This window comes from Mustela lutreola, chromosome 8 (genome assembly GCF_030435805.1).
Source record: "Mustela lutreola isolate mMusLut2 chromosome 8, mMusLut2.pri, whole genome shotgun sequence".
Taxonomy (NCBI): domain Eukaryota; kingdom Metazoa; phylum Chordata; class Mammalia; order Carnivora; family Mustelidae; genus Mustela; species Mustela lutreola.
The window spans coordinates 84,972,380-84,996,279 of NC_081297.1; the positions used below are offsets into that span (position 1 = coordinate 84,972,380).

The 23,900-nt window shown below is 43.0% G+C and overlaps 1 protein-coding gene across 3 annotated transcripts in view; it reads left to right on the top strand.

Moving 5' to 3' along the window:
• CCDC91 (coiled-coil domain containing 91) overlaps positions 1-23,900 on the top strand; it is a 347,143-nt gene that overhangs the window by 319,716 nt on the left and 3,527 nt on the right. The gene's annotated exons all lie outside the window — the stretch shown is intronic.

A 23,900-nucleotide genomic window follows, 5' to 3' on the forward strand; every position in this document is an offset into this window, starting at 1 on the left:
ATTTAAAAAGAAAACTCTGAAGCCACAGAATGTACAAATCACCGACTTCAACACGGCTCAGATGCTGAGACAGATTATAGAAAATTCCTTGTGGCAAGATCTATAAGTAATGCATTTTGAGCGTTTGCTCCTGAGTGTCGGTACTGTTCCATAAAACGTTAGTAACTGCCGGACACTGTGGAAGGCATTACTTTCTTGGAAACATTTTCCCCTGTGTTCTGTTTTTATCTTTTTTTTTTTCGCCTGCTTTCCACAACGGCCCCAAGTGTAAATGTTTAATTTAAACTATAAACATGTTAGACAATGATTCAATTAGTAAAATTGTACTTATTGTCTCAGCTAGTCTTTAGCAATCATTCTGCGTTATAACTTTACAGGCAAACCAATAGTTTTTATGTTTGTGAGCTCTTAGATTGCTAAAGCTAAACAACACAGCTTTTATTTCCTCTTAACACGTTTCTCTTTTTGTCTCAGAAAGCAGGGAAAAAAGACCTTTTACACTTCGTTATCAAAAACTGTCATGTCTGCAGCTGTTCTCTAAAATGAAGTAAACTAGGTAGAAATACCACATCAGACTTTTTTTGGGAAACTCTGGTCTATTGTTTCTAAGCAATCCAGATAAATAACCAGCTGGCTGCAGTTGTCGAAGATGTCAAAGAGTAACATTTGTTCCCTTTTATGTAAGCGAAATTTTTCCAGATTGTCACAGTAATCTACCTAATATAACTCTTTCTTATGGTGGCAGTTCCTCACTTGAAGAAATCTCGTGTTCAGAGAAGGGTTTTCTCCCTATTCCTTATAATTTGTGATGCATACTCTCTATTACACATATGAAGTAGTCTACCAGGCTGGCTGAAAAATTCTATATAACCCATAATGGAGTGTTCGATAGACCTCAATCTTAAATGTAAGAGGGCCGGTGCCCTCCTTGTTTTAGTCTCTCTTTGTGCATGATCTCATCTGATTCCATGGCTTTATATACTGTCTGAATACTAAAGACCACCGAATATGTGCCTGCCGGCCAGTTCTCTGAAGCTCAGAGCCCTGTTTTTAGCTCCCTACTTAATATTTCTACTTGGATGTGGTACTTCACTTAGTAAAACTAATGCTCTTCATCTCTAGCCATCCCCTGCCACCCAGAAAATCTTTTCTCTGTCTTTGATAATATTTCCCACTCAATGAATGTCCATTATCATCTCCTCCATTTCTCTTTTTTTTTCCTCACTCCTTACTTCAAAGTCAATCCCTTCCGCTTTACCGGAAGGTTTCTCCTGAGTCTCATCTACTTTTTTCCATTCATTTCATGACTACCTCCCTGACCAAAGCCTTTATCATCTCTTGCCTAGACTTTTGAAATAGTCTCCCCAGTGAGCCCTTGCTTCTTCCCTTCTTGCTCCTGAATGATCACTTCTCCACAATACAGCTCATGATCTCCTGAGCTAAATTTAAATTTATTGAACCACCTAATGTCTCGCTGGGAAAATGCATTCATAGTTTCACTTTGGAGGCTAAGAACATAAACAATGTGTAGGAATAGAAACAAGTAACCAGTTGTGGTTTCTGTCATTGGGGCAGGGATCCTAACAGGATGAGGTACAGAGGATAAAAACAAGACTCGGTTGAAGACAAGGAGAAGGTTGGTAAATGAATGGCTATGGGTACGTCTGTAACCTGGGAGCCAGCTGGTTCCTTTTTCATCCTCTTTTTTATTGGGCTTCAACTTTGACCGGCCTGCCTCTCTTTACTCTTATTACTTTGCCAAGCAGAGTGTCTCTTCTTGAAGGTTTACTGTGGAACAGAATTCAACATTATAAATAGCCACAGTTTCTTATATAATCCTCTCCGGATTGGTTGGGAATTTTATTCATGATGGTGGGAAAAGTGGAAGTAGAAAAGGTATCCCTTTTCTCTAGCCCTTGAGGTAATCATACATCTTATCCTCAAGAGTTGTGTATGCTAGAAAAGAACATGCAGCTTCAGGTGATTCTGTGCTTTTTCTTACTGAGTTAAGGTGTAAAGTAAATAGGATGTAGGTTCAGGGTGATGAAGGAATAGCTGTGGCTTGGGGCGCAAAGGACCGACATTTTCTCAGCCTTGATGAGTCTCCTAAGGAGGAGAGACGGGCTTCTCAGCCCTCATGAAAAGTGTATTTTCTCTTTTTTCTCTTTGCCCGTGGCCCCACCCTCCTGCCATTATGAGGCCTACTGACAAATAACAAGGAAGGAAGCATTAATAAGATGGGACTGGTATGGTCGTGAGGGAAGGGAAAAGGCGAAATCCAAGGGATTCCAAACCAGAGCAGTAGAAAAGAGCCATCTCATTCGTGGCCTTACTGCCTGGCTTGGGTGCCTGTTTCAGCCTGTCCTTTGCGGAATAGCTATTCTAACTAGCATAATTCAGTCGACTAATAGGAATACTTGAGAGATGGAATGTGTCGGTTAACCTGGCCAATCAGGTTGGCTTCAGCAAGCTGAGATCACTGTCAGGCGGCGGTGCTTCATTCCTTCATGAAACTGAGAACATGGGACTACACGTTTGCAGAGATTCCATTCCCATGAAGAACTGAAAACAAAGATGGGAGTAAAGGCACAAGATGCTCCTACGTTTTGTTCTCTAGGTATTTTTACAAACCTCTTAAAGAATAAGAGAAAATAAAGAGGAAGACTGTATCTTGGTATGCCCAATAAGAAAGAAAAATTATAATTGGATACCTTTACTGTCAATCATTTAGCAGTGCTTCCTGACAGAAGGTGTGGAGATGATGGAAACTGTGTATTACACGTGAATTGTGTAATATGGTAGCTACTAGCTCTTTGTGACTCTTGAGCTCTTGAAATGTGGCTAGAGTGCCTGAGAAAACTAAATTATTTTATTTTAATTAATTTTAATTTAAATGTGTATACCCATCTGTGACTAGTATCTACCCTATGGGAGAGAGTGAATCTAGAAATTCCCTTGCCAGGGAAGAAGCAATGACCAGGTTATTTCCCCTGATCTTTAACATAGATTTGTTTCCCTCCATCTTTTTTTTTTTTTTTTTAATTTTTTTAAATTTATTTGAGAGAGAGGGAGAGATCACAGGTAAGCAGAGAGGCAGGCAGTGAGAGGGGGGAAGCAGGCTCTTCACTGAGCAGAGGGCCTGATGTGGGGCTCGACCCCAGGACTCTGAGATCATGACCTGAGCTGAAGGCAGAGGCTAAACCCACTGAACCACCCAGGCGCCCCTCCCTCCACCTTTTTTAAGATTGGGAGTCTGCATGTCACCAGTACAAGGGCACGTGAAACACTCTTAAGGAAAGGTATGTCACTAATGAAAGGCTAGGATTCCATGCTGTTGATAGGTTATTTAATTTTATCATGAGTAAAGGGTAAAAGGGACCTTATTGAGTAACCCATCTGACCAATGTATGACTCTTGGAAAAGAAGGAACATTTCTAGTTTAGTGCTGCAAGTAGAAGGGAGTTTTCTGATCTTTGGCCCAAATTATCCTCAAAATCAGAAACAAATCTTCTGAATTTGAGGAACTACTATAGAATCAGTCTTGGTTTGCTTTGAGCATGATAAGGATCAAAATGACTTTCATTTAAAAGCTAAACACTTCGAACAACCTCATTATTCACTTAATTTAGAACAATTCAAATTAGTCATTATTCAGAAATTGAATAATATGGATTCAGGCTTCCAAAATGGATTTTTGATTCATGAGAAAGAATGTCTCAGTTATGAGTTCTCAAAAATATCTTTTTCACACCCTTTTTCCAATCATAGAGTTTGTTGAGAGGTAGCTTTGCACTTAAAAATAATTTATTGAGCTCTATGATGTGCCACGCATTGTGCTAGACATATTACAGCCACTTAATGCTTTTAACAGTTCTTTGAAAGGAGAGGAAACCAAAGCTGACAGAGGTTCAGCAACTCACCAGTGATCACAGCTTGTAAACTGTGGAGCTGAGTTCCAGCTCAGGACCGCCTGATGCCAAAGCCATGCTTTTCAGAAGGGGAGCTATTTCCTTTTGCCAGCCACATTCGCCTCTTTTATTTAATCTAGCCACTCAATCTGTTTGGATTCACTTTTGTAATATATCTCCTTTGAAAGGATGCTGATGATCTTTCTCAGTACAAGCTCGAGGCCCAGCCTCTTGGCAACCGGACTGTGCTGAGTGGTACATCACCAAAGCCTGCAGTAAACGCTGTGGCTTCTTGCAGTGTTAGGGTTTATGCTGATGGGGCGAAGTGGTGGGAAGATCATTTCCCTTCTAAGCCAAATTCCATTTAATTGCTATTGTTTACCTGGTGGGGAAAAGATTTATGTTCCCCAGCTCAAGCATATCAATACTACCGAATACTGTGATGTAGCCTACAGTTTACACAGGTTAACCCATATGAAAGCCTGTTTGGGATAGAAAGGACAGATGAGCTCAAGTACATGTAACAATACAGGTTCTTCCAAAAAACATCTCTTCTCCCACGTTCTAATCAACTCTCAAGGGAAACCATCGGTCCAAATCAATAACTTAATACGTGATGAGCTTTATTACATTTGCAGCGTAGAAAAATAGAAATGGCTGTACAATGTAATTCAATTCTGTTCTAAATCTCAGACAAAGATCACAATGCAGAGCCAAGGATCACTAGCTGCTTTCCTCAGATTTTACCTATTAACTGTAACTGATATAGCCCACCAGTGATATTAACATCAGAAATTACATCACGTATTTAGTGATTTGGAAATACCCAATATTGTTCCCATTGCAAAACTTTACTGAGAGAAGATTTCGTCCCTTTCATGATTTATCACAGTTTTTGCAGGACAGAGCCAGGCTGTCTGGGTTCAAGTCTCACATTCATCATTTACCAGCTTAGTATTTAACCTTGCCCTGCCTCAGTTTCCTCTGTTTTAGAAAATTCCATAAGGTTGTTGGAAGGTTAATACATGTAAAGCCATTAAAACAATGTCTGACCCATAAAGGTTCATGTTCTATAGTCATAAAGGGGAAAAAAAAAAAAGGTGCTGTTTACATGTTCTTTAAAATATCTCATTATCATTATTTTCTGTTAATATTTTTGGTAATACTTTTCATATTGATAGAATGTCATTTTTTAGCTTTAAAAAATACATGTGTTATGTTGCTTCATTTGTCCTGGATGCTAGTTTTTCTTTTCTGTGAAACCATGTCTTAATTTATTTGAAAAGTATTTATGATCTGTCATCTTTCAGCCAGATGTCCCATTAGCTTCTAAGAAGCTTAGAATTCTGCAAAACATCTTCAGAGAGCAAGCATAATAATGCTTTACTGAATGACTTTTTCTTCTGGTGGTAGCAAATATTTTGAGAATTCAAAAATGCTCTTTCCTTCAACTGTTCTCTAAAATTAAACTGAGCCTCTGACCACAATGCAGCCTCCATATTTCACTATTAGGACTATCTCAGGTATGTTTACCTTCAACAGAGTTGCTTCCTTTGTCTCCCCCCCCCCCTTTCCCCACTCCCTCCCTCCCCTTCTCTTCCCCCGGTCTACTGCATGCCTGTCTACTCTGAAGAGTGGTGACAAATACTAATCTGAACTAGACCACAGTCATATGAAGTCAGATGGAGAACTTGGCCTTGTCTCAAACCTAAAGCAGAAGGGAAGGGTGGAAACTGCTGTCTTGTAAATAGCGAGCCACCCAGAGCGTGAGCCCTGAAAACATGTAAATAACACTACGTCCCATATGCTTTATTCCTCAATTTTGTCATGCTACCTTTGCCAGCTAGTTTGAGTACGATTTGCAATGTTATTTTGTTGAACCTTTTTTTGACAATTTGAGTACAGTTTTGAATGTAATATTAAATCCTCTTCTGGCTTGGCAGATTGCAAAATTGCACGCTCTGTCTACACATCAAATCCTAGCTCTGGAGGGGAATTCAGACTTGACCTAGTCCAGCACATACAGAAAGTATTGCATTTGAGCTCTCCCGTAGCAGACGATATTTCAAACAATCCTAAATGACAATCATATAAGATTAATTATGATATTAAAGATGCTTTTACCAAAAAAATTACACTTAAGCTTGGCTTCCACTTATAAATTCATTCAATTTCTTCTTCTCATTGAAGGATCGCTAGCCAACTCCAATGGCTGGACTAGTAAGTCTGATCACACCTCTGTGACTAAGGAGGAAACGATCATAAATTATGTTAGCAATTTAGTTCTAAATTCCTTGTGTCAGCTTTATGTATCAGACTTGGGACCAGTCACTTTTTAATCCATGAGGGATTCTAGAGAATTATCAGCTCAATCCTAGCCACCATTTTATAGAAATTCTGGGATAACCAGAAAGGACACTGGCGCAATACTTCAAGCTTTGGCCTAGCATGACTTTAAATCATACTTACATTATGTTATTACATTTTTCTAAGAATTCCTTAAGGAAAAAATGTATATGATCAAAGGAAGGGAAAATTGCTTTAATCAAAGTCCACAAGATTGTAGACCATATACTTGGTGACGGAATGAAGACTTACCTCAGAACACCATTTCATCAGCTTCCCTTTGGGCTTTCTATCATCCCAGGTTCTATTGTTATTTTGTTTTTTTAATTTAAATATAGACGGACAAACAAAAGATAGATTGCTTTAAAATATCAGCTACATGGCATTTTAAAGTTGTTTTAAAACAAACTCACATCGATCTTAAAGTTAGCTTCAGTGAAATTAAAAAATACATTCAACCTGGGATTCTCCTTCACAATCAGCATCTAAGATCTGTTATTCTTTTATGATCAAGTAGTTTCTTCATCAATTTGTTTATATTTATGTTTCTTCCCTCCTAAAAGAAGCTTTTTGCTCTGTTATATATTTCCTTGGAAACCATTTAATCTGTACGGTATAGACTTCTGATTCTAGCCAGTTCTCCTCTGTTTCTGGGGCACCGGGTAGATTATATTTTCCTAAACCACAGCAGTGAGATGGAGCAGCACCACGGTACTAACAGGCTTCATCATGGGCTTCACAGAAGTGATGTGTACTGTGTCCAGGCCAAAACATTTAACTGCTGCCGCCAGCCCCGATCTGCCTTCCCGTGCTGAGCAGCAGAGGCATCGACCTTGTGCTGACATTGGGGATCTACATCTTAGAGCTGCCCCTGAAGGACAGGTGGCTTGGAGGGTCTCCTACATCCACAAGTGATTTTAAAGGAAGGAGAACTAAACCTTTTGTTGTGTAAGTCACTGAGTTCTGGGAGTTTTCTATTATTGCCACATAGCCTGGTCTATCTTAATTAGACAAGATAAGACAAGCCTTAGGAGAAAGTCTGGCCTGTTTACATTATGACTTCCTTGAGTGTCTTATCAAGACCTAGCTGGGACACAAACACTATAAGTATACAACCTTTTGCACTCAAATTGCTATAGAACTACTTCCTGGGGTTATGTTTAACCATTCAAAGTTGGAAAATTGGACTAAAACCTTTTTCTCTTGCCAAAAATATGTGTGAATCTAAAAATGTTGTGGGTGTGCATGCACATGCACACACATACACACTGGGTGTGTGTGTGTGTCCTGCATTGTTGTGCATTTAGTGTATATGAAAGTTTAAGGGCAGAGAGAGAAAGATACAAGTCACTACATTCTTCCGTGGATCTTTCACTAAGTTCCAAAATCCAGTGCAGTTGTCTATCTGCCACTCTCTTGCACAGAATAAAAAATGGCTCCCAGATCATGGAAAAAATGGCATAATTCACTTCCAGCTAGTCTGTAACTAGTAATTTCCCTTTTCTTTCTTTTGAAGGATGGGTTGAAATTGTCTGAAACTAAGTAGTGCAAGAAGAAAGAAACTGTTGCCATCCAATTTTATGTATACATTGTATTCCATTGTATTGACAATTCTTTGTACTAAGCAAGTCAAGGGCAGGTTCTGTTAAGTTACTGTGACTGCCAGAAAACTGCCAAGCAATCAAGTAGATGTTTCTTGGTCGCACCTGAGCCTGTCTCTGGCCGAGGTTTACCCCTGGGTGCTGATAAACATACACTTTGCACTTTATGTGGGTGAAAACACTAATTAATGGAAAACCTGGGCTTAGCTTTTCTTCATTTAGCTGAATAATCTAGCTCTTGAAATTATCGATACTAAAGATATAATTATTAGTGTTTCTATTGTACCTTTCATGACTAAGGTGTTTTTATTTTGCATGCATTTCATTCCTAGGATACCTGCTCGGAGTAGCTAGTGGTGTAATGCTACATGCTAAGAATGTAAAATGCGTTCACTTCTCTAAGACACGCAGGAATCATGTAAACAAACTACCATCCAAACTCCTGTCTGTGCTCTGATGGCAGATGTCACTTTTTTAATACAAAAAATCCTTTTTGCAAATATTTTTCTTTATAAAATATTCTTTTTTAAAGCCACAAGGATTCAAAACTCCAGGTTACTCTTGGAATTGCCTACATGATCTTTGCAGCATTTCTGGAGTCGGTGGCTCACATGCATCCAAATCCCCGGGGATCCTTGTGAAAAATGCAAGTTCTTGGTTTTCTACCTAAATGTTCCAAATCAGAATCTTCTGAAGCGGGCTTCAGAAATTTTCATTTTTAACTAATTTTTCAGATAATTCTAATACACAATAGAATTTGAGAGCTCCTACTGAAACAGTAACGACCGTTATTCCTGAGCACTGGGAGAACATCTTTAAACCATTACAGAGATTACTCTGGCTTTATCAAAGCAACACCTCAGTAAGCCCCTTTATGTTTAACCTCCTCACCTCTAACAAGCATCTGAACAGCAAATTAAGTTTAGCTACTGGTAGGAGCCAAGAAGTTGTAAATGGTCAATGAACAGCTGAAGGATAATTTTTTCTTAATTTGAAGTATAATTTGAAGAAACTGAACATCAGTATCCTAATGGGTTGTTTTTAAATGACACTGAATGCTGCCTTCAGGAAATATTTAAAAATTGTGAATTTGGAGGCTGATGCTAAGGAAGAATTTGAAAGTACACAGGAAGAGGTAGCAGGTGGCTAGTGGGGAAGTGAGGCAGGAGACTGTCTATCACTGGATGGAAAGAAGAGAAAGAGGGGTGTGGAGAGCAGCATTTGAAAACAGAAAATAACCTTTGCACACATTCTTTAAACCCAAGGTTAAGTGGTAGTATCCTGTTTTGCAGTTACGAATTTGAGTCACAGAGAAGTTCCATGAGTTGCCAAAGGTCAGTCGGTTAGTCAATGGCAGAACCAACCATACTCCAATGACTCCAAACCCACGGCTTTTTCCACCTCATTATATTGCATTTTCTTTTGTTTTAAGCCTTCCAAATAGTTTTCAGCCCATCTGAGGGTATCCTATCTAAGTCAATTTGAATTAATGTGGCAGGACCTTGGGCAACCACATCAGTGTTTTTTGAGCCTTTCTTACTGTTTTTTTCCCTTCACAATAATTACAAACTGCTGTGTTTTAATTACAGTGACTTTTAGGATGCTCCAGATTTCTTCCAAACAGTTGGTTTTTGTATTTTCTGCCTCTACCTTTTCATCACTGGAATCCTAAACTCTCCTGTACCCTAGTGGAATTTTCCCCTAAGAAGAAACTCTGACTGATATAGTCCATCTGAATGGCAAGATGGAGGAGCACAGAAATAGACTCTCCAGAATATAAGGTGTAAATGCTTTCAGGAAGCGCCCCTGGGTTGAAAGCAGTATAAAGCAATATTCTTTTCAAAGCCAGTTGGAAGGAGTTTACAAGCAAGAAACAATGTGGTCTACGTGAAAACAATAATTCTGATTCCCATGTATCATCTGTGTGTTGCACAACTCTGTAAATTATTCATAGAAACAGAATTTAGGAAAAGGAAGTAGCTCTGCAAAGTGCTGTGACTAGAGAATCACTGAGCATCCCTTACTCGGCTGATATTTTGAATTGATGTTTGTTTATGAAGAAATATAGTGCAGCTGTAACAGGATGGCCCCTTCTAGAACACAAAAAGAAAATAGATAATTATGAAGGCAGCAGTGCCTTTTCCATAAGTGACTCAGGATTCAGCTTTTTCTTCCTATTAAGAGTTACCTCCCAATGGTATATTTAGCAAACAGAAGAGTTTTTTTGAGTTTATTTTTGTTTCCGAGCCATCCCTAATTGCTACTCCCCTGAGACAGAGGTCTCCTTCCTCCTCCTCACTGTGTCACTGCCAACTTTTCAGAGGATTCTGTAGAAGAAGAGATGGTCAAGAAGAGATAACAGGGCCTCACTTCTATTCATAGTTCTGTCATTTCTCTTTCTTTCTTTTTTCTTTCTCTTTTTCTTTTTTTCTTCCTTTCTTTTGAGGTATAATTGACATGTAAAAGTCTATACGTGTTTAATGTTTACAGCTTGAAGAGTTTGGAGTAAGTATATACCCATGAAACCATCACCATCCTCTAGGCCATAGACATGCCCATTATGGCGCAAGTTTTCCTCCCACCTACTTTGTAATAATAATAATGATATCTTTATTATAATCATCATCATCATCATCTACTACCATATAATAGATCTCTTGAACTTGTTTATTTATATAAATGAAACTTTGTAACCTTTAATTATCACTTCCTCATATCCCCTTAGCCCTAGCCCCTGACAACCACAAATATACCCATTGTTTCTCTGAGTTTGACTATTTTAGGTTTTACATGTAAGTGAGATCATACAGTATTTGTCTTCCTGTGTCTGTCTGACTTATTTCACTTAGTCACTGTCTCCCAGGTCTATCCATGTTGTTACAAATGGTAGGATTTTCTTCATTTTTTAAAGCAGAATCATATTCCATTGTATATACATACTATATTTTCTTTATCCATTCACCTATCATTGGATATTTAGGTAGTTTTCTGTATTTTGGCCATTGTGAGTAACACTGAAATGAACATGGGAGTGCAAAGTATCTCTTTGAAATCCCGATTCCAATTCCTTTGAATAAATACCAAGAAGCAAGATTGCTGGATTTTGATGGCAGTTCTATTTTTTTTTTAAGATTTATTTATTTATTTGACAGACAGAGATCACAAGTAGGCAGAGAGGCAGACAGAGAGAGAGGAGGAAGCAGGCTCCCTGCTGAGCAGAGAGCCCGATGTGGGGCTCCATCCCAGGACCCTGGGATCATGACCCAAGCCGAAGGCAGAGGCTTTAACCCACTGAGCCACCCAGGTGGCACCCAGGTGCCCCTAGTGGTTACTTTTAAATGGTACTTGGTATTGCCTTTGGACGACACACTGGGAGATGGCAAGGAGAAGTGAGTTGGGGGAAATTGTAGGGGGAGATGAACCCCTACAAACTTTGTAGTTTGGACTCTGAGAAACAAACTGAGAGTTTTGTGGAGGAGGGGTGTGGGGGGGTTGGGTGAGCCTGATGATGGGTATCATGGAGGGCACGAGTTGCAGGGAGCACTGGGGGTGGTGCATAAGCAATGGATCTTGAAACACTGAAAAAAATTAAATTTTAAAAACTGCTTTAAAAAAATTAAGTCTTTTATATAGAGAAAAAAAAAAAATAAAAACCTAAACTATAAACTTTGTAATGCTGCTTCCTTAGCCTAACAGAGTCTGGTATAGCTTTTAATTTTTTATTTTTTAAAAAATTTTTATTATGACATTCAGTTAGCCACTGTATCTTACATAATTAGTTGGTGACAGCTTTGATTCTACCCCCTGAACCGGCCTAATTAAGCTCTCACACAGAGGTTGCCCCTCTGGCCAGTCTCTGTGGGGTAGCCAGGCTTCAGCTCAGAGCCATTCCTCCTTCAGGCCCTCCCCAATCTCTGCAAAGGTGGCCGAATGACAGTCTGTACCAACGCAACCACTGAAGAAATGCTTTAGTTCAGTTAATAAATTAAGAAATGTTAGTGTACCCTTAATAATATGATCATCTGACGATGTTATAAAATCACTCTTGCTTTCCCTGTGTCAGGAGGAGTCGGTAAGGCCAGAAGATTGTGTTGGGATGTGGATAAGGTTTGAAGGAGGTGTGCTGAAATTTGACAAAGATATTTGAAAAAGGAGCTTGGATGTTGTTATCATTTAAAATTGATTGTGAAGGGGGAACAGCCCTCCCCGACTTCTCAGGCTGCCTTCCTTACAGAGGGAGGCTTCACCAGGGTAACCTCTGCGTCACTCTGTCCTTCTCCCCGTGGGAGATGAGCTTCCACCTGAGAACCTGCCTCCACGCTTCCTGGGAGGCAGTTTTCTCCCTGCCAGTGACAGGCCTGCCTCGGGCACCAGGACCCACTCAGTCAACACCATGACACTCAGTGGCCTCTCGTCCTGTTTGTCTTCCAACTTCATTAGTGACTGGCCTTTATATCTGCTATTCCCATGTCGGACTTTTCAAAGTTGTCTATCAGTCTCACGTGGCAGCAAGATGCTCTTTATGGGGTCCCTGACCCTGCAAGTCTCCAACGTGCACTGAATACTTCTTGGGAATCTAGTAAATGCCACACATCAGCCTACACGATGGGAATAAAAAGGCTAGAAGAAGTCTGGATATTTCTCACGGTTAATACTTTGTATGGGGTAGAACGGAGAGTAGGTGGCTCTTCCTGCAATCACACATAAAGGGATGAGAGTAAGAGGGTCTGTGGTTCCCCGGTCAGTGGTACAGATTTGGAAGAATGAAGGAAAATCAGAGGAGAGAGATCCGGGCTGGAGGGCCTCAGAGGGGCGGTCGGCGCACTTCCAAAGTGCAGTGTGCTATTCATGGGAAACTAAGCACATCAGGCTGGTTCTATTGCAAATGTGTATTTATAATTACATCCTGTAAGTAACCAAAAACTCTATCATTATCCTAAAAAATGTGGAACCTGCCGGGGCAGCCTCAGCATCAGCACGTTCCGTCTCACCCGCCAGGCGGCCTGCAAGACTGGTGGCCAAGTTCACAATGGACGTGGGAGCCGTTTTTTCGTTTTTTTGCACTAAGTAAGAAGAAAAGAGCTCTGAATGCTGATGCCAAAAACTCGGGCCTCTCCGTCGCGCTGAGCAAAGATGGAAGGGCTCTGAGGCCTCAGCCCGGGAGCATGGGCTGCGCTGCCTCGGAGACAGCCCTGCTGTCCTGCTGTGAGCCCGCAGGCCAGATGGGCCAGAACCCTGCAGGAGGCAGGAATGCATCTGAGTTGCTGAGAGGGAGTGTGGTGGGGTGAAGAGTTCTGAGGTCCCTAAACCCTCTTAAACCTTGGCGGATTTCACTCCTGACACACCAGCTCCAGGAATACAGAAAGAACACTGCACTTTCACTCCTGGTGGCCCTGGGACAACACTGCTCCTCTCAGGGGCCCACGAAGAGCCCTGGCTTTTGCATTGGTTTTCTCAGAGTGGCCCAGTGCCGGGGCTGAGGGCTCAGCCCTCCCCAGGACCAGCACCAGGCGCCTGCGTTGCTGTTGGCCAGATTGCTGCCTGCGCTTGTACATACATGGGAGGAAAACGAACGCTCATACCAGCCTTCTGTCTGGGAGACAGGGCAGCCGCTTACAGGCTCCATGGTGCTTTCCCATCCCTCTCATCTAATTCTTGGGTCACATCTGGTGTAGCTCAGGCACAGCTGGCAAAGCAAGTGCTGGCAGACCACCTCTGGAAGAGACACATCTGGCGCTCCCGCCCACACCACCTGCCTTCGCCTCACTCTCCCAGAACCCGGGGACAGGGAGCCAAGACACTGGCTTCTCAGGAGCCAGCCTGCCATTGACCGACTGGGTTCAAGGGCAAAATCGTGTCCCCTCTCTGGGTGTAACTATGTCTTAGGTGATTTCTGAAGTTCTCTTCTAGCTCCAAGATACTATAACCCTGTGACAACCTGGAGAAGTAGACAGAAAGGGTATCGATACCCTCCTCAAAGATGGAGATCCTGTGTGTTCGTTCAGAAAATGTAAGGATTCTGACCCCAGCCTTACCCAGATGGTAGTGGGAACGTCTCTGGACACTCCGTGTAGTGTTTTTTTCCACTCCATCACACACACGTGTGTGAGCACACACGTGGATTAACTGTGACCTGATTAGCTCTGGCTCAGATAATCAGACACAGATGAAAAGAATCTGCGCTTTCAGTTAAGCTACACTAATTACTTGAACAGTATGTGGCTAAATAAGATTTCAGAAACCGATAGCTTGCTGACAGGATTTGTCCTAAGGCCCCATTTTATATGGCTCCTAGAGCATAATATATATATATATCTTTAATTGGGAATATTTTACATGAAAATCCAAATTTTCAAATTCTCTTCAAAAAGTAATTTGGCAACATGACAGTAATTGGTTGAAATGGGTTTGTCATTATATGGTCCTTTTGTTAGTGTTTTTCAATCTCAGCACTATGAAAATTTGGGGGTGTATGAGTCTTTGTTGTAGGCAGCTCCCCTTGTATTTTGGGATGTTTAGTAGCATCCCTGCCCTGTCCCATCACACACCAACAGCAGTAGCACCTTCCCACCTTGTGACAACCAGCTGTGACATTGCCACATGTGCCCTGGGGTGGGGGGTGGGGGGGGAAGCAAGGTGCCTCAGGTAGGAGGTTTGGGAAGCTTTGCTATAGGTGTTTGAAAAGTGAACCCAGGAAAGCAGAATTTTAGAGCTGGCAAAGATGAAGCAAAATCTTCTGAGTAGGAACCTGAAGCCCATCCAAAGAGTTTAAGTAACCTGCCTGCGATGGCACAGCTTGGACAACTAGTAACAGCTCTAGGACTGGGACCCAAGTCATCTGAATCCTTGTGCAGTGTGCTTTCCCCTCAGCTGCTTCCCATAGCCCACTGCCCGCCAGCTCCTCCACGCTCTCCTTACAGATGCGGTGGTCACCTGTCACTCTCCGCATGTGCACGCTCATCCCTGCCACGGCGTTGGGGTCAAATGGAGCAGCTCTTCACTTAACAGGACAATCTCCTGAGTCTAGGCAGTCCCCACTGTCTCGCTCAGATAGGAAGGGGGATTTCCTAAACGATACCTTATTTTCTCGATTCCCGTTATTTAACAGAGGGTTTTCCTCATTCCCAGCCTATTGAGATCACCAGTCTCTTCTGCATTCTTCTGCGTTCCACATTTCCTCTAAAGCCACTTACAAAATGTGCCGCCAGAACCAAATGTTTATTTGAAGTCGTTTGTCACTCCGAAAACTCCTCCGGAATGTGGTCGTTATACAACAGTTGGATGACATTGTTTATACCCTTAGAATTTGTTTCACCATCTCAGGTCTCATCCTTTTTTGATACAATCAGCATAAGGACATATTAATGATTTCCCACAGGAGGTATTTTCTTTACAGAATAAGAGCTTCCTCTGATGTCAGAACGTTCCAGACAAGGCTCACTGGCGTAGGAGCCTCCAATGCTTAGGTTTTAGTTGTGGTTCTGCCACTGTTTGAGCGTATGGCCAAGCACATCTGAAGCTTTCTCAACTATAGAACACTGTGTTCCAAGGGTGTCTGGGTGGCTCAGTTGGTTGAGGTCGGACCTCGGTTTCAGCTCAGGTCAGGATTTCAGGGTCGTGAGGTTGAGCCCTCCCTGTCAGACTCCATGCTCCGTGTGGGGTATCCTTGAAGCTTCTCTCTCCCTCTGGCCCTCCCCTAACTAGGATGTGTGCTTTCTCTCTCTCACACATCAATAAATAAATCTTTAGATCCCTTGAATCTTTAAATAAATAAATCTTTAAAAAAAAAAACCCACTTAGATCCCTTGAATCTCTCACATTGAGTTATATTCTTATTTTATCATTAGTCAAAGAGTCCATGTGAAATTTCTCCCCTTAGTGAGTCCTGCTCTAACTGGTCAGACTCCTTCATTTTTTGGCAGGGAAAGCACCAAAGACACTTACTGTAAAATAGTATTCCTTATCGCAAAATAGTATACCACAGGGTGACTGCTCCGCAGTTTAGTTTGAAATTTTTCTCATTGTCCATGAAACGCTATCTTTGAACTTAGTAGTTTGCCAAAATGTCAAGAAAGTTTTCACTCAGGGTATGTCCTTCTTGGGTGTCCTGCTGAATAAGAGTCATCCAAGCATGAAATGATGCGTGATTCACCCTCTTCCCCTACCACCTCTATCAAGTCTCCCTCCCAGTGCGGTAGGATGTGTCTTAGATCTTCTTAGATCTGGAGCGAGGGAGCACTGCCGTGTGACCACTCATTACTGCAGAATCCCACGGGCGTGTGTGCTTATTGGCTTGGTTTCTATTCCAGATGTATCTCTCTCTGGCATCGCTTCCTACTGGCTTCCTATTCTCCCCGACCCGTATCCTACCCTGTCCCCTTCCCCCACCCCTCCCTTCTCTGCCCTTTCCTGTTCTTATTTTTTTTTTTTAAAGATTTTATTTATTTGACAGAGATCACAAGTAGGCAGAAAGGCAGGCGGGGGGTGGGGGGGCGGAAGCAGGCTTCCTGCTGAGCAGAGAGCCCGACGTGGGGCTCGATCCCAGGACCCTGAGATCATGACCTGAGCTGAAGGCAGAGGCTTTAACCCACTGAACCACCCAGGTGCCCCCCTTTCCTGTTCTTAGAACTTAAGGAAAAGAGAATCCTTGCATGAAAGATAATGAGAGCCGCATGGCAGTGTACACAAGAGATGTGGGTAACATTCCTTTGTGTGATGTTTTGGGGAGCCTTGTTCATGAGGTATGTTTGGACCAGTGGAGAAGGGGATGAAATTCCTCAGAAACCCAAATGCCTGAATTGAAGAAATGAGTTGGGCTTTAAGGTGGAAATGCAATTTGGATTCCCCCAACACACACCACCAGCAATAACCTAACCAGGACTGGCTGGGAGATGGGACAAGGTTGAGGCCTCACTCAGGGGCCAAGCCTTCACTCCCTAAAACCCAGCAGGACCAGGAGGCCAGGGCAGTGACGGTCACTTTATCCCCAAACCTTCGCCATTCTTAATCAGACCCACCCTGGGAGTCTCTGTGTGAAAGTGTGAAGGCACACATACCTTTTTCTTTTATCTCTATATCAAGACTGAAATAAAATCCACTGCTCGAAATTTTTGCCTATTATTAAAAAACAAAATAAAACACATTAACTACTACCAATGGAACCCTGACTTTCTGTCAAACATTCCACCTCTCTCTTAGCAGAAGCTCACAGGAAACCGTAAGGATAGTTTCTAGCTCCCCTTGAGTATGTATTCTCTTTTTCTTTGTCAGCAAGACAAGCCCTGAATCTTAGCGGGGCACGTGGCATCCCGCTGAAGGCTCTGTCTTGCCGTTGGTGATACAGATTGATGGGACCACGTGCCTGCGTGATAGCCCATGGGATGGGAGCAGATAGATGTAAACAACTTGCAGTTCACACCCGAAAAAGGGAAAGATTGCGCCCTCCGCTTCCCCTTCTCCTTTTTCACTGGCAAGAGTTGAGAACAGTTTAGCCCTGAGGTGAAAGATGAGTGTTGAAGATGCCAAACAGCATCCGGGGAGCCTAGTCCCAAACTGGGGAGCTGCCTTCTCAGCTCTGGACAGGTTGAATTGAGACCGTATCACGAGGGAGAAAAAAAAATCCGGCCTCTATTAAGTCACAATTATTCTGACTTTTGTTACAGTAGCCAGACCTGGTTTCCAGCTAATACTGGCATTCATTTTTATACTTTTTGTGCAAATGAGCATCTGGACCTGCAAAGAGACAAGTAACTCATCTGAAATTGCTTATAGGACAATCCTTTTAAGCTGCTCAACCAGGATGCTTTCTCTTAGAATGCCTCTCTGATGTGAAAACGCCAGTGAAAACATGCAGCTCTTCCCCCACACCCAAAGGATCGCCAGATCTGAAGGAGATGTGCATCCTGGAGTGTCTGCCTGGCTGAGTCGGTGAGGGTCCATTCTCTGGTAACTCCCATCCTGGAGACTCCCACCTCATCAGAGGCTGAGTTAGTTTTGAGGTTCCGGTAACCTATATGGTAGGTCAATACCATACATAAACCTTGTATGTTGGTGAGATTTGGGTTGTGAGAGCCATTATGGCATCTTTGACCTGTTTTCTTTTCAGGAGGACAGAGGCACTTACTTATAAGATGCCAAAAAAAGAGGTACGGAGGCCAGCGTTTCCTTCAGTCCTCTCTGACAAAAAGAGGGGTCATCTTCACAGTGATCTCAGCACTTCTGATGCCCTTTGGAAATTAGGAAACAGCTCAGTTATACCTGTGAGCCATAACTTGATCTCAGTCATCTCCAAAGCTATTTCCAGGTTAGTCAGAATTGTAACACAGAGGAAAAGGCAGGAGCAGATTTTCTTTCCCTTCTGCATAGGAGTGGGAGTAATGAAAGCCAAAGCTGGGGATGAAAGCAGGGACCAGATGAAATGCCAAGAGAGCCAAGAGAGCAAGGAGATAGGGGTCAGGCGTCTAAACAAACAAACCTGTCTGGAGAGGGTTCCTCCACACCACTGCTGAAGGGTTTTGAGGCCAAGGAAAAGGGAAGTGTTAAAAGAAAATTTACAGAGCTTGACTTGATATGAATATTTGACTGAGTGAGAGACGGACTGGTCACAATCAGGGGCACTTCAAACCCAGGACGATAAAGCTCAAGGGCACGATGTTCTGGCACGGCTTAGAAAATGACAATGACAAAGTTACTTGACCTTCACAATGATTGGTTATTATAGTGGGGGTTTCCAGATGGCAGGGGATTGGTTAAAAGTGCTTATCTTATACCATTTTAGGAAAATGTTTTAAGATTCTTTGATGATTATCAGTGGCATTTATAAGAAATAACCTTAAGTAGGTTCCATGGATGCTCCTAAAAATAAGCCAGATTGAGTTTTGCTTACTTGGCTTAAACGGTTCTGTCTGCTTGGGAGATGTTTAAACCTGGTCTCCATTTCATTTTACTTTAATTAAAGTAAATAAAAATTGCTGAGTGTCTATTATGTACCAGAAGATCGCATTTTCAAACAAATCCTGTGGATGGCATAATTATCACCACTTCATAGCTGGGAAAGATGGTCTCGAAAAGTTAGCCCAATGGATATCACACCACTGATGAATAGTAGATTCTGGTCTCATTCCAAAGCCTGTGTTCTTCCCATCCATAGCAATGACTTGAGAGCAAGAAGCCTGCCAAGGGAGGGCAGGTTGTAATGAACTGGAGAGAATGGACAGGGAGTCAGACCCGGACTTTGTGTAACTGTGTAGGGACAGGGTAACATCTGGCACAAGACTTTTAGGGAGTGGGCTGTCTTTGGGAAAACACATTGGTTAACTGCCCTGGGTTTGGGCCATAAGGTGCCAAGGTCAAGGTCTAGAAGATAAAGGCAAAACCAAACTTCTCTACAGAGTGAGTTAACTAGAATTTGGGACAAGGAATTTGACAGAAGGAGAGAAGAGTTAGAAGAAAAGAGGGGCCACAGCGTATGGTGGGATGTGGAAGCTATAGAGAAATGTGGCCAGGAAGTGGGGTCCTGGTGATGAGGTAGCTGAGAGGTTTTGAAGAATAGAAATGCATATTGTTTCATCCTCACCTGACTGGTCGCCACACTGTTAATCCCAGCCAGTGCCTTAATTATGTCACACACACTTGCAGAGCCTTGTGTTTGAGACAGACTCACGTGGAATGTCCCAGCAGGAAAAGAAGAGAACCGCCCAGTGGAGGGGGAAAAGATGACAGCCGAAAGGAGGACGGGTGTAGAAAAGAGAGGGCTCCATACACGGAGTGATCAACCTCAGCGGGAGGTGGCCAGGACACTTAGGAACAGCCTCCTGCCCACACGTCGAAGATGGACAGGGAGTCTGAAAGGCTTGTGAATGGCTTCCTGCATAAGGCATGAGAATTCAAAATAATCTCATTTAAATCTGAAAGGCCAAGTGACATCTGGTTTTATGAAAAGAAGGTATTTCTGAAAGAGCTACTCAAGGACGAAGTGGGTGACCTTGGGCAGTAGTCCATTCCCGTCCTGGGTAGTGTTGAGGCAGAGGTAGTATGGGGCGGTAAAGCAGACTCAGCTGTCGGAAGGGACAGACTGCACAACCAATTGAACCCCCTGCCAACCCTGAGGGTCCCGATTCTATGTCTATGAAAGCAATTGCAACTGAGTATCCAAACAAGCAAGAGTGGGATTTGGGAGTGCACACACCAAGCTTGGCTGAAGGAATGAAGAAGTCCACTCAACGGGCTAAAAGTAATACTGAACCCTTAACATCCAAAAAATGGGTAAAGTTGTCTTGCCCTTGAGCCCCACTTCTGGTTCCATGAAGACTTTCTCACGGGCTCCCTGCCACTCCATGACTTGCACCGTGGTATAGACAACCTGGGATTTGCTCTCCGAGCAGGCTGCCAGACGTGCCCATCGGAATGGCGATTCAGGCCTCGATGTCTGCTGTAGAAGCATCTAATGCTGAGAAATTTTTTTGTCTTTTGAGATCGATATCTGAACCTGACCACCGTTGGTCCCAGCTCGTTAGTGAGCTCCAAGGGTTGGAGGCACTCAGAGGGAGTGAAAGCCCACCTGCTTCAGGAGACACGGAAGGGAAAGAAGAAAGAAGCAGCAATCTACCAAGAAGTCAGGAACAATGGGCTTTCTTTTCTTCCCCCCACCGCGCCCCCCAAAAAATAAGACCAGAGGCTGCTTCAATCCTCCAGTGCTTGCAAGGACAGAGTATATACCAATGGCTAAAAAACAACTAAAAAGATTATACTGGAAAAAAAAGCTTCCTGGATTTTCTCTCATAACGTGCCCAGAATAGTATATGCCCGCAAGTTGGAGCAAAATACCTAAGTAAATATGATATCCTGCCAATGCTCAAATTTTGCCTCAACCAGGGATGAAGATAGCTTGGGTACACGGAATTCATAGATAAACCATAAACTTACAAAAAGCAGACTTTATCGGTTTGAATTTCAGCTTGTAAGGTATTTTGCCACCCACTCACGGGAGAACGTGGGTGCGGAGTCAGAAGTCCCAGGGGTTGCGGGTGGGGGGAGCTGCGAAAAACTGACATCAGCCACAAACTAGATCAGCCCGGGAGAGCAGACTGCAGACCTCAGACAGCTCCTGATGTTTGAATTAACAATAGAAGTTCCCATATGAAGCCAGTCTAGGAAAGGCATCCTTGATGATTCAAACTCTCTCGTGTCCGATTCCTCCACTGAGCAGGACCGAACACATCTCTGCGGGGCGGGGTCGGGGGTGGGGTGTCACACCCTCTTCCATTAGGTTCCAGAGATGCAGGATTTCAGTTCTTGCCTCCTCCCTTCGTGGTAGGAGAAGTAACGAGAAGTAAATTCCTCGTAAATCGGGAAGACTAAGTCACATTTAAGCTACCTCTCAGCTTTAGAAATGATTTTCTCCCACAAAACTGGTTTTGAAATAGGGGACAAGGTTAGGATACCTGACCTCCCTTCTTTCATTTAATGAACATTCTGAAGTCCTTCCTCCGATCCAGACATCGTGCTGGATTCTACAGACACAAAGATGGAGATGCCTTGGCGTAGCTTGGAGCCTTAGTGAATAAGATGCTCATACAAAAGAGATTGAAGCCCGGTAAGGGAGTTTCTCCTGAGACACGGTGAGTGGCATTTCTGGAGGAAGGAACAGTACCTTACAGAGGTACCAAAGAGGGAGAGATTATGACAGGTCAGTGCCAGGGTCAAAGTAGTACCTGGTACTCTCTGGCTACATCAGAGTTTTCCTGGAAAATGAGTAAAGGCATGATGAGGGTCATGTGCTTTCTTGCATTTGAAGTTCAACAAGTCCAGAGATACTGACTCAGAGCAAAAGGAAATAACACATCTTGACGGGTTTCTTTGTGATACCTCAAGACATGTGCCAAGGTGACTTAGGGATTAATGTCCCTGGAATATTCAGGGCCCCTTTGCAGGTGTGTGGCCGGCAGTCACACAGGGCTCCGTGTTCGGAAGCCTCTGGTCCCGGATACATGTTCTGCAGTTGCTGTCTTGAACTTCTTTAATAATCATGGCCAAAGGGTCCAGCATTTTTCTATTTCACTGGGTCCCCCAAATGATGGAGCTGATCCTGAGAAAAGAACATTTTCAGAGAAATTGTAGTGCAGTATTGTAGTATTGTATCCAAAGTGGGAGGAGGAAGAAGTGTCTGCTGAGGTAGAGCTGTAGGCAGGGGCATAGGTTGAAAAGCCAGGAAGTCCAGGTCCTGAGATGGCCCCGGCATCGGGCTTCCTGGTCAGCAGTGAGTCTGCTTCTCTCTCTTCCTCCCTCCCTCTCCCCATCACTTGTTCTCTTTCCCTCAAATAAATCAATAAAATCTTTACTTTTTGTATTTTTAAAAAGATTTTATTCATTTATTTGAGAGGGAATGAGAGAGAGCATGAGAGGGAGAGAGTCAGAGGGAGAAGCAGACTCCCCGCTGAGCCCGGAGCCCCTTACAGGACTCGATCCTGCAACTCCGGGATCATGACCTGAGCCTAAGGCAGTCACTTCACTGACTGAGCTACCCAGGTGCTCCTAAATAAAATCTTTAAAAAACAGAAAAGAAAAGAAAAGCCTGAAAGTCTTGCTAAGCACTTAAAATTTGCCTCTAAGAGCAGAATCATCATGGAGGACTTCAAACGGGATAGTAACACGGAGAGATTTGACTTTCAGACCACTGTGGCGTAATGCGGGTGATGGAGTGTGAATGTAACAGAGTGATGCCTTCCGTTGTTCAGATTTCATTTATTGGGTCTAAATTTTTGATCCCTGTTAAAATGCAAAGGTCCCCTGAAAGGAATAACTGCTATGTTCCATGTACATTGTAGGGTAAATGAAGCTAGTGGGCTCTGTGAGCACTTCCGAGAACTAAATGTAGGAAAGAGCGAAGGGAAATCAGGAAGCAGAGGGCTCTGTTTGGAGGCAGCCGTCACAGAGAGACCGATGAGCCTTTAGGGGGAAGCTTAGGCCTGTTTCATTTTTTGTTTTTCTTCATTTTACACAAGACCAGCCTGACCCACACGTAAGATTAATTTTTTTCCTACAATTGCTTTTAACAGTTCCCACCCAGAGTCCTTCAGTGCGGCAGTTCTCAGAGTGCGGTTCCCAGGAAAGCAGCGTCAACATGACCTGTTAGAAATGCCTTCTGTACCCCGCTTGTGGTACACCGAGGCAGCCGCGGTGGGGGCGGGACCCCGCATTCTGTGGCCCCCAACCCCCCCGGGGTGTCCTCGTGCAGCTGAGAAGTGTTGCATTGTTACAAGTTACCTGTGCCCCTGAAACTCAGACCTTACAGGAAAAAAAAAAAAAAAAAAGGTGGACATGCCTGTTTGGTATTAGAATGGATGATCAGGGTGCCTGGGTGGCTCAGTGGGTTAAGCCGCTGCCTTCGGCTCAGGTCATGATCTCAGGGTCCTCAGATGGAGTCCCGCATCAGGCTCTCTGCTCAGCAGGGAGCCGGCTTCCTCCTCTCTCTCTCTCTCTCTGCCTGCCTCTCTGCCTACTTGTGATCTCTCTCTCTGTCAAATAAATAAATAAAAATCTTAAAAAAAAAAAAAAAAAGAATGGATGATCAAAGGTGATTTTAATACCAAGAGGAAGTTTGGCTTCTTCGTCCTAAACGTGCTTTTAAGGGAAGTCTATTCAGCGAGTGATCTAAGTTATATATGACTGCAGTGTCTTCATAAGTGATAATTCCAGTGTTCCAGGATGACTTTAAAAGGTCTTATTTTATTAAACAGACTCTGAGTCATGCTGCTGGAGCTAATGGTGATATTTAGCAAAACAAGATGATAATTTTTTTTTCCTATGCAAGCATGGTTGCTATAGGGGAAGCATGTTTCACTTCTACCATCATCTTCCAAGGAATAATCTCTGCTGATAGTGCTGGAAAATTTCATTTCTTGGTGTCTTACATTGCACCGGTGGTATCACGGCTGCGTTAACACATGTCCAAAAACTGCTTTCGTTTACATAGTCTATAATATTTCTGAAATGGAGTCTCAGTTGCTGTTAAAACCAGCATTTCTCAGATTCTTTCCGTTGTCTT